The following is a 9259-nucleotide window of genomic DNA, read 5'->3' as shown; positions in this document are numbered from 1 at the left end:
CTGAACAATTAGTTCAAATCATTTCATAACAAGTTTCATCCAGACTTTGTTTTGGTAAATAAACTTAACATTTCTCAACTGTTATATTAACCTCAGCTCAAGTTTTCTAACTGATATGTGGATTATTAGTTAACAGGCTTTGCTTTTGCATGGACTGGCAACTGGATCAGAAGCATGTTACACTGAATATTGTTCAGTAATGTTCCTTATGAAAAATTTAATGTCTCTTAATTTACCTGTCTCTAGTTCTCTCATACTCTATTTTTGATCTTACATTCTCTGAGGTAATGGAAGTGCGATTTATTGTCTTCCTGCTCGTATTCCATTTATCTTCCAGCCGCATTCTATTTTTCCTTGCTTTCTCTATCTGTAAGTATACGCAAAAGGGATCAATATGGATGGCAACTGGAAAATTGATAAAGAAAAGAAATGGATAAGAGAGCATCAAAAGAGAATCACAGCAAAGAAGAGGGCACTGGTAAAGTTAAAATTAATTCCGGGAAAGGAAAAGGGCAAAGCCTTAGATTATGAGGCTATGAGAAGGAACAGAGAAGAAATTGTACTTTGGGATGAGGGAGGAAGGAGAGAGATAGTGTTAACTGGGATAAGTTCAAAAAGAGAATGCCAGCAAGAAATAAAGGGAGCAAATGTGGGGTAAGGGGTAGTAATATAAGAATAAGGAAAATTTGTAAATTGAGCAAGAAAGAGAGGAGTGTCAGCCTAATGAAGATGCAAGAGGAAAAGAACATTGTGTTTAACGCATGAAGCAGAAAAGAGTGTTATCAGGAACTGTAAGAGTTAAAGATAAGAATATCTTTGTGAATGCAGCCTTTATGAAGCGAGGCAGGTAGTTGGAACAATATAACTAATTGTTCAAAATCTAAAAATTTCTTTAGTTGCACTTGTACTGCAACTTATCAAGAAACTTGTTAATTTCTTCTGCTTTGTTTAAATACATTAAGAAATTCTATTAGATTTAAAATAATGATGGAAAAGGATCGACCAGATCTAAAAGTTGAAGTTCTGAATTGGAGAAAGGCTAATTTTGATGGTATTAGGCAAGAACTTTCGAAAGCTGATTGGGGGCGGATGTTTGCAGATAAAGGGGTGGCTGGAAAATGGGAAGCCTTCAGAAAAATAGATAAGGAGAATTCAGAGAAAGTATATTCCTGTTAGGGTGAAAGGAAAGGCTGATAGGGTATAGGGAATGCTGGATGACTAAAGAAATTGGGGGTTTGGTGAAGAAAAAGAAGGAAGCATATGTAAGGTATAGACAGGATAGATCGAGTGAATCCTTAGAAGAGTATAAAGGAAGTAGGAGTATACTTAAGAGGAAAATCAGGAGGGCAAAACGGGGACATGAGATAGCTTTGGCAAATAGAATTAAGGCGATCCAAAGGCTTTTTACAAATATAAAAAGGATAAAAGGATAACTAGGGAGAAAGTAGGGAACTTCAAAGATCAGCAAGGTGGCCTTTGTGTGGAGCTGCAGAAAATAGGGATATACTAAATGAGTATTTTGCATCAGTATTTACTGTGGAAAAGGATATAGAAAATAAAGACTGTAAGGAAATAGAATGGTGACGTCTTGCAAAATGTCCATATTACAGAGGAGCAAGTGCTGGATGTTTTGAAAGTGGTAAAGGTGGTTAGATCCCCAGGACCTGATCAGGTGTACCCTAGAACTCTGTGGGAAGCTAGAGAAGTGATTGCTGGGCCTCTTGCTGAGATATTTGTATCATCGATAGTCACGGGTGAGGTGCCGGAAGATTGGAGGTTAGCTAACGTGGTGTCACTGTTTAAGAAGGGTGGTAAGGACAAGCCAAGAAACTATAGACCAGTGAGCCTGACGTCGGAGGTGGGCAAGTTGATGGAGGGAATCCTGAGGGACAGGATATACATGTATTTGGAAAGGCAAGGACTGATTAGGGAAGTGAACATGGCTTTGTGCATGGTAAATCATGTATCACAAACTTGATTGAGTTTTTTGAGGAAGTAACAAAGAGGATTGATGAGGGCAGAGCAGTAGATGAGATCTATATGGACTTCAGTAAGGCGTTCAATAAGGTTCCCCATGGGAGACTGATTAGCAAAGTTAAATCTCACGGAATACAGGGAGAACTAGACATTTTGATACAGAACTGGCTCAAAGGTAGAAGGCAGAGTGTGGTGGTGGAGGGTTGTTTTTCAGACTGGAGGCCTGTGACCAGTAGAGTGCCACAAAGATTGGTACTGGGTCTTATAAGCAGGACTTACACACTTAATGGAAAGGTCCTAGGGAGTGTTGCTGAACAAAGAGACATTGGAGGGCAGGATCATAGCTCCTTGAAAGTGGAATCATATATATAGGATAGTGAAGAAGGTGTTTGGCATGCTTTCCTATATTGGTCAGAGTATTGAGTACAGGAGTTGGGAGGTCATGTTGCGGCTGTACAGGACATTGGTTAGGCCACTGTTGGAATATTGCATGCAATTCTGGTCTCCTTCCTATCGGAGGAGACTTGAAAGGGTTCAGAAAAGATTTACAAGGATGTTGCCAAGGTTGGAGGATTTGAGGTAAAGGGAGAAGCTGAACAGATTGGGGCTGTTTTCCCTAGAGTGTTGGAGGCTGAGGGGTGACCTTATAGAAGATTACAAAACTATGAGGGGTATGGATAGGGTAGATAGGCAAAATTATTCCCCTGGGGTCGGGGAGTCCAGAACTAGAGGGCATAGGTTAGGGTGCTGGCAGGTGGGACTAGATTGGGTTGGGATATCTGGTCGGCCTGGACGGGTTGACTGAAGGGTCTGTTTCCATGCTGTACATCTCTATGAATCTATGTCTTCTGGTGCTTCAAGGATGTTAGAAAATATATTTCTTATGATCATTATATCAATGTTTCTAACATTGAAATGTTTTATTGTCATTGTCCTTTTCAATATTCTATGGCATTTAATATAAGTACTTCCAATCTGTACAAAATGAATGAAACAATAATCAAATGTGCCAAAGTAATTTATTTTGTTCCAAATGATGCATAATATAATTCAAAATCCTGAAAAATTAAAGTTAAAAATCTCAATTGCCTGTGGGTTGAATTGATACCCTAATATTCTCCCTGATCACCCCTCCACCTGAATCCTGAATATAAATTTTATATCATGTCAGCTCATTTCCATCTGAGAGAGAAAAAAATATTCACTTCAATTGTTCCCTATATTACAACTGGTGGAATATTGAACATAGCTGTAGTTTGAGTCGTGACAGGTCTCAGCAAGACTCCCATTGTAACCACTCTTTGTATGTCATATGTGAGGCAATTGAGTATCCATTTTCAAAGAAGAAAATGAATTTTGAAATGTGATCCCAACGTAGTAATAAAATGTTGAAATTTAATATTATATAAAAAATAGACTTATTCAGTCACCTTGAAGCAGCAACTTTGATCTTTGACTTTTACTCAGAGATGCTTATATATTCTATATTATCTAGTGAATTAGTTTGATATCTTAGGAACTACATATTTTATTTTGCAATTTATCAGGTTTTGTCAGTTTTATAATATGATTTAATCAATTTGTTTCACATTCATACTTTAGTAAAGAACTATAATAAGTCTCTACTGACATCCAAAAATTTATGACTGCAATTACTAGAGTGTTAGAGGATTTCCTGTGGTTACAATTGCAACAAGGGATTTTTAGTCCTTCAACAATAACCTCTGCATGATTAAGGCTTGAGGATTGTATGAAACAACAAGCTTTCACATACATTGACTAGTTTTTAGCATGTATGTGAATTGTAGAACATAAATTCTCCAGAGCATATGTCATTCTTGTTTCCTTTCCATGTGGTTATCATTTAACATTTATCATCACACCCATATATCCCCAATATTGTTCAGGTTGGAATCATCCCAATTTCTGAAGAAATTTTATTTTGAATCCTAAGCTTTTCATTTTAATCCTTAGCTCAACCCCACTCATGGATGAGAATGTTAGCAGTTTTCTGGTGACTACACTCACAATGAAGTGTTGTTAGTAAAGCAATACTAACTTCCACATAATTCAAGCCTCAGTGGTTTTAAACTGAAAGTGTTAGCATAAATTATTCAATTCTCTTAAACTGCTGAATAAGAACAATGAACTTCAAGGGTGAGATGAGACAGACTGCTTAACACCAAGGCAGCATTTGATTGAATATGATATCAAGAATTTCTGGAAACCCTGGCATCAATGGAGACTGGTGGAAAACTCTTTACTGGTTAGAATCATACTTTGCACAAAGGATGGTTGTGGTGGATTAAGGTCAATCATCTCAACCCCAGGATATCAGTGCAGGAGATCCTCAAGGTAGTGTCCTCAGTCCAGCCATCTATAGTTCCTTCATCAACAACTTCACAAAGTTAGAGGTTAGGATGTTTGCTAATGAATACATAATATTCAGCACCATTCATGGCAATTCAGAAGCTGAAATGGTCCATATCCATATGAAGCAAGACATGGACAACATCCAAGGTTGGATAAGTGGCAAATGACCTTCATGTCACACAAATATAAGACATTGTATAAGGCACAGGTGAGATCACAACTGGAATATTGTGTGAAGTTCTGGTCATCAGATTACAAGAAAGTTGTAATTACTCTGCAGAAAGTGCAGAGACAATTTACTAGAATGTTGCCAGTGCTGGAGAACTGTAGCTACAAGAAGAGATTGGAGAGGTTAGGTTGTTTTCCTTGGAATAGAGAATGCTGAGGATTAATACAATTGTGATTTAAAATATTGTGAAGGGTAGAGATAGATTAGACAGGAGGAACCTGTTTCCCTCAGAAGCTTTCAAAAACCAGGAGCCATATATTCAGGTTTGGAGGAGACATGAGAATTTTTTTTCTGTAGAGATTGGTAAGTGTCAGGAATTCCCTGCCTGAGTTGATGGTAGAGGCAGAGATCCTAATCTCTTTTAAAAGTTACCTGGATCTGCACCTTAAGTACTGTAAGTTGCAGAGCAATGGGCTATGTGCAGGTAGATGGGACAAGAAAGACATCTGAGTGTCTTTGGATCAGCATGGTCAAGATGGGACAAATGGGCCTCTTCTGTGCTGTGTCATTTCTATGGATCTATGATTCAAATAGTAGACATTGACCATCTCTAAGAAGAGACAATCTAAGCATCATCCCTTGATATTCAATGGCATTACCATTCAAATCATCTTGGATGTTACCATTGTCTGGAACTAAACTGAACCAACCATCTATATCCTGCAGCTACAAAAACAAGCCAGATGCCAGGAATTCAGTGGCAAATAACTAACTACCTATCTCCACAATATCTGTCCACCATCTATAATGCACAAGCCAGGACAGTGCTGAAATACTCTGTGAATGGGTACAGCTTCAAAAACACTCAACAAAGAAATGAAGCTGAACAAACCACCTGGTATTGATCTAGGCACCAAAAAAGACAACAGCAGAAACAGCCCTGTCAATGCTGAAGAGTGTTCCTAACTAACTTCTGGGAGCTAGTGCCAAATTGGAAGAGCTGTCTCACAGACTAGTCAAGCAACAGCCTAACATGGAATCATACTACATAGACGATATCCCATACACCACCATCAACCCTGGATATGACCTGTCCCATCAGCAGGACAGACCCAGCAGAGGTGGCAGCACAATGGTGTACAATCAAACGGGAGTTGCCCTGGGAGTCCTCAGAATTGATCCTGGACCCCATAATGTCTCATGGCTTCAGATTAAACATGGGCAAGGAAAGCTCCTGTTGATTACTATATTCAATCCTCCCTTGACTGATGAATTGGACATGTTGACAATGTATTGATGTTGACAACACTTGAAGGAAGCACTGATGGTGGCAAGGGTACTAAATGCTCTGTAGGTAGAGGATTTCAGCAACTCTATTGATCAAACTGTTCGGGTCCTAAAGAATACATCTGCTAGGCTGAGTCTGCAGCAGGTAGTGAGGATAACAACATGAAGGAAAAGCACACTTGACCTCATCTGCACTGGCTGCAGATGTATCTGGTCATGATGGTTATTGATAGAAGTGACAAGGCACAGTCCTTGTGGAGATGCAGTTCCACCTTCACTATGAGATTACCCTCCATCATGTTGTGTGGCACTATCACTATGTTAAACGGGACAGATTTCAAACAGATCTAGCATCTCAAGACTGGGCATCCATGAGGCACTGTGGGCAATCAGCAGCAGCAGAATTATACTCCAGAGCAACCTACAACTCCATGGTAGTGTTGGAGAACAAGGAGACCTAGGGACTCAGTTACTTAAATTTTTGATATTTGCATCACAGGTAGACAGGCTGGTTAGGAAGGCATTTAGCACACTTGCCTTCATTACTCAGACCTTTGAGTATAAGAGTTGGGACATCATGTTGGATGTTATACAGTACATTAGCGAGACCTCTTCTGAAATACTTTGTGCAGTTCTGGTTGCTCTGTTAGAAGAAGGATATTATTAAATTGAAGAGGGTTCGGAAAAGATTTACCAGTATGTTGCCAGGAATGGAGGCTTTGAGATATAAACATAGACTGGAAAGACTAGGCCTTTTTTCAGTGGAGGATAGGAGGTTGAGGGGCGATCTTATTGAGGTTTATAAAATCATGAGGAGCATGGATAAGGTGAATGACTAGGGTCTTTTCCTGAGGTCGGGACTTCAAAACTGGGAGACATATTTTTAAGGTGAGAGGTGTTGGATAAAAAACATAAGGGGTGACTGTTTTACATAGGGAGTGATTCGAATGTAGAATGAACAGCCTGAAAAATTGAATGCAGGTACAGTTACAATGTTTAAAAAACATTTGGATAAGTTCATGAATAGGAAAAGTTTGGAGGAGTATGAGCCAAGCATAGGCAGGTGGGGCTAGTTTAGTTTGGGAACATTGCAGCATGGACTGGGTGGACTGAAGGGGCTGTTTCCACACTCTAAGACTCCATGACTCTAAAAACTTTATTTCACTCTTAACCACTTACACCAAGCCAAGAGCTTGATCCTGGTTCAATGGACAATGCAGGACAGCATGCTGGGGGCAGCACCGAGCATAATTAAAAATGAGGTGTCATCCTGGTGAAGCTATCAAACAGTACTACTTGCATGCTAAACTGTAAAAGCAGCAAGTGATCCAACTAAGTGATCTGTAAGCTAAACTCTGTAGTCCTGCCACATCCAGTTATGAATAATGTGGACATTTAAGCAACTCCCTGGAGGAGGAGACTCAAAAATATACTCATCGTCAATGCAAAAGACAAGGCTGAAGCTTTCACAGCAATCTTCAGCCAGAAGTGCAGAATGGATGACCCGTCTTGGCCTTCCCCAGTGGTCCCCAGCATTACAGATAGTAGTCTTCAGCCAATTCAATTCACACCATGTGTTAAAAGAAATGGTTAGTGGTGTTGGATATTGCAAAGGCTATGTGGCCTGACAACATTCCGACAATATTACCGAAAACTTGTGCTCCAGAACTTGCCGCTCCCCTAGCCAAGCTGTTCCATACAGTCACAACACTGGCATGTATCTGGCAATGTTAAAAATTGCCCAGGTATATCCTGTACAAAGAAAGCAGGACAAGCCTAACCTGGCCAATTACCACCCCATCAGCCTACTTTCGATCATCAGTAATATGATGGAAGGTGTCAGTTACAATGCTGTCGTGCAGCACTTGTTCAGCAAGAACTTTTTCAGTGATGCCCAGTTTGGATTTTGCCAGGTTCATTCAGCTCCTGACCATTACAGCCTTGGTTCAAACATACACAAAAGTGCTGAATGCCAGAGGTGAGGTGAGAGTGGCAGCCCTTGATATCAAGGCTGCATTTGGCTCAGTGTGGCATTAAATAGCCCAAGTAAAACTGGAATCAATAAGCAACAGAATGCAAACTCTCCAGTGGTTGGAGTCATACTTAGCGAATAGGGAGATGGTTGCAGTGGTTGGATGTCAGCCATATCAGGTCCAGGACATCTCTGCAGGAGATCCTCAGGATAGTGTCCTAAGCCCAACCATATTCAGCTGCTTCATAAATGATCTTCCCTCCATCATAAGGTCAGAAGTAGGGATGTCCTTCGATGATTGCACAATGTTTAGAACCAGGGGTCACAATGTAAGAAATCAGGGTAGGCCATTTAGGACTGAGATGAGGAGAAATTTCTTCTCCTAGGAAATGGTACGCCTATGGAATTCTCTGCCACAGTAAATGGACAAGCTTATAACATTGAATATTTTCAAGAAATATATAATTTTTTGGGCTAAAGGGATAAACGGGTGTAGGGAGAAAATGGGATGAGGATACTGAGTCAGATAAATGGCAGAAAAGTTTGGAGGGGCTGAATAGCCAACTTCTGCTCCTACTTTTTCTATTTCTATGTGATAAAAGGGTCACACTTCATCTTCTGCCTGGGCAGTCTATAGCCCAGAGGATTCAACATTGAGTTCTCCAATTTCTCCCTTTCCATTCCCCGACTCCCTTCTACTCCTCCTTTCTACCAACTGGATTCATTGACCAACCAGGTCATACCCTCTGCCTGTTTTCACCTATCTCCACTTCACCACCCTGCCCTCGCCAACCCCTTTAACTGCAGCTCCCCCTATACCCATTCCCCAGTCCCGAAGAAGGGTTACACCTGAAACGTCAACTTCTCCATCCACTGATGCTGTCTGGCTTGCTGTGTTCTTCCAGCCTCATGCCTGTCTACTTTGGATTCCAGCACCTTCAGTTTTTTTTGTCTCTGAAGAAATTAGTTGTGTCAGCAGAAACAGGTTCAGGATAAACACACACACACAGCTCTGTAAATTGGAAAATAAGTTACTATCAGTAAAGATGAAATGAGATCTTGAGGTCCAATATGGAGCATTCGACTTGAGTAGTGGTCCCATGTTTGCAAATTGTCACATGAAGAAAAGAGAGGCAGAGCATGCCCCGATCACAAAGCCTTGTGATACTGAGACCCTAAGTTGGTTACATGAGAAAGGGAGATGGCTTGAGTAACTGTGAATAAACTGTTTTGTTTTGGGTTAATGAAGAAGTATCTCGAATGCCCAGAAGCTTGCTCCCTGCCACTGAAAAAACGACAAACTTTCAAGATCAATAGTGGAGTGCGGGTGTAGAGTGAAAGATTTAGCATTCCACCCCATTGATAGCTACAGAAATGCTTGCTATTAATTTTTATGATTTCAGCTTGCCTTCTTTCAAATGTTGATTTATTTGTTCTGAATAACTGTTTAGTCTTTCACTACTGTTTGTTGTATACTGAAC

Source organism: Hemiscyllium ocellatum, chromosome 13 (genome assembly GCF_020745735.1).
Source record: "Hemiscyllium ocellatum isolate sHemOce1 chromosome 13, sHemOce1.pat.X.cur, whole genome shotgun sequence".
Classification (NCBI taxonomy): Eukaryota; Metazoa; Chordata; class Chondrichthyes; order Orectolobiformes; family Hemiscylliidae; genus Hemiscyllium; species Hemiscyllium ocellatum.
The sequence above is the reverse complement of the archived record's forward strand: the minus strand, read 5'-3'. Positions refer to the sequence as shown.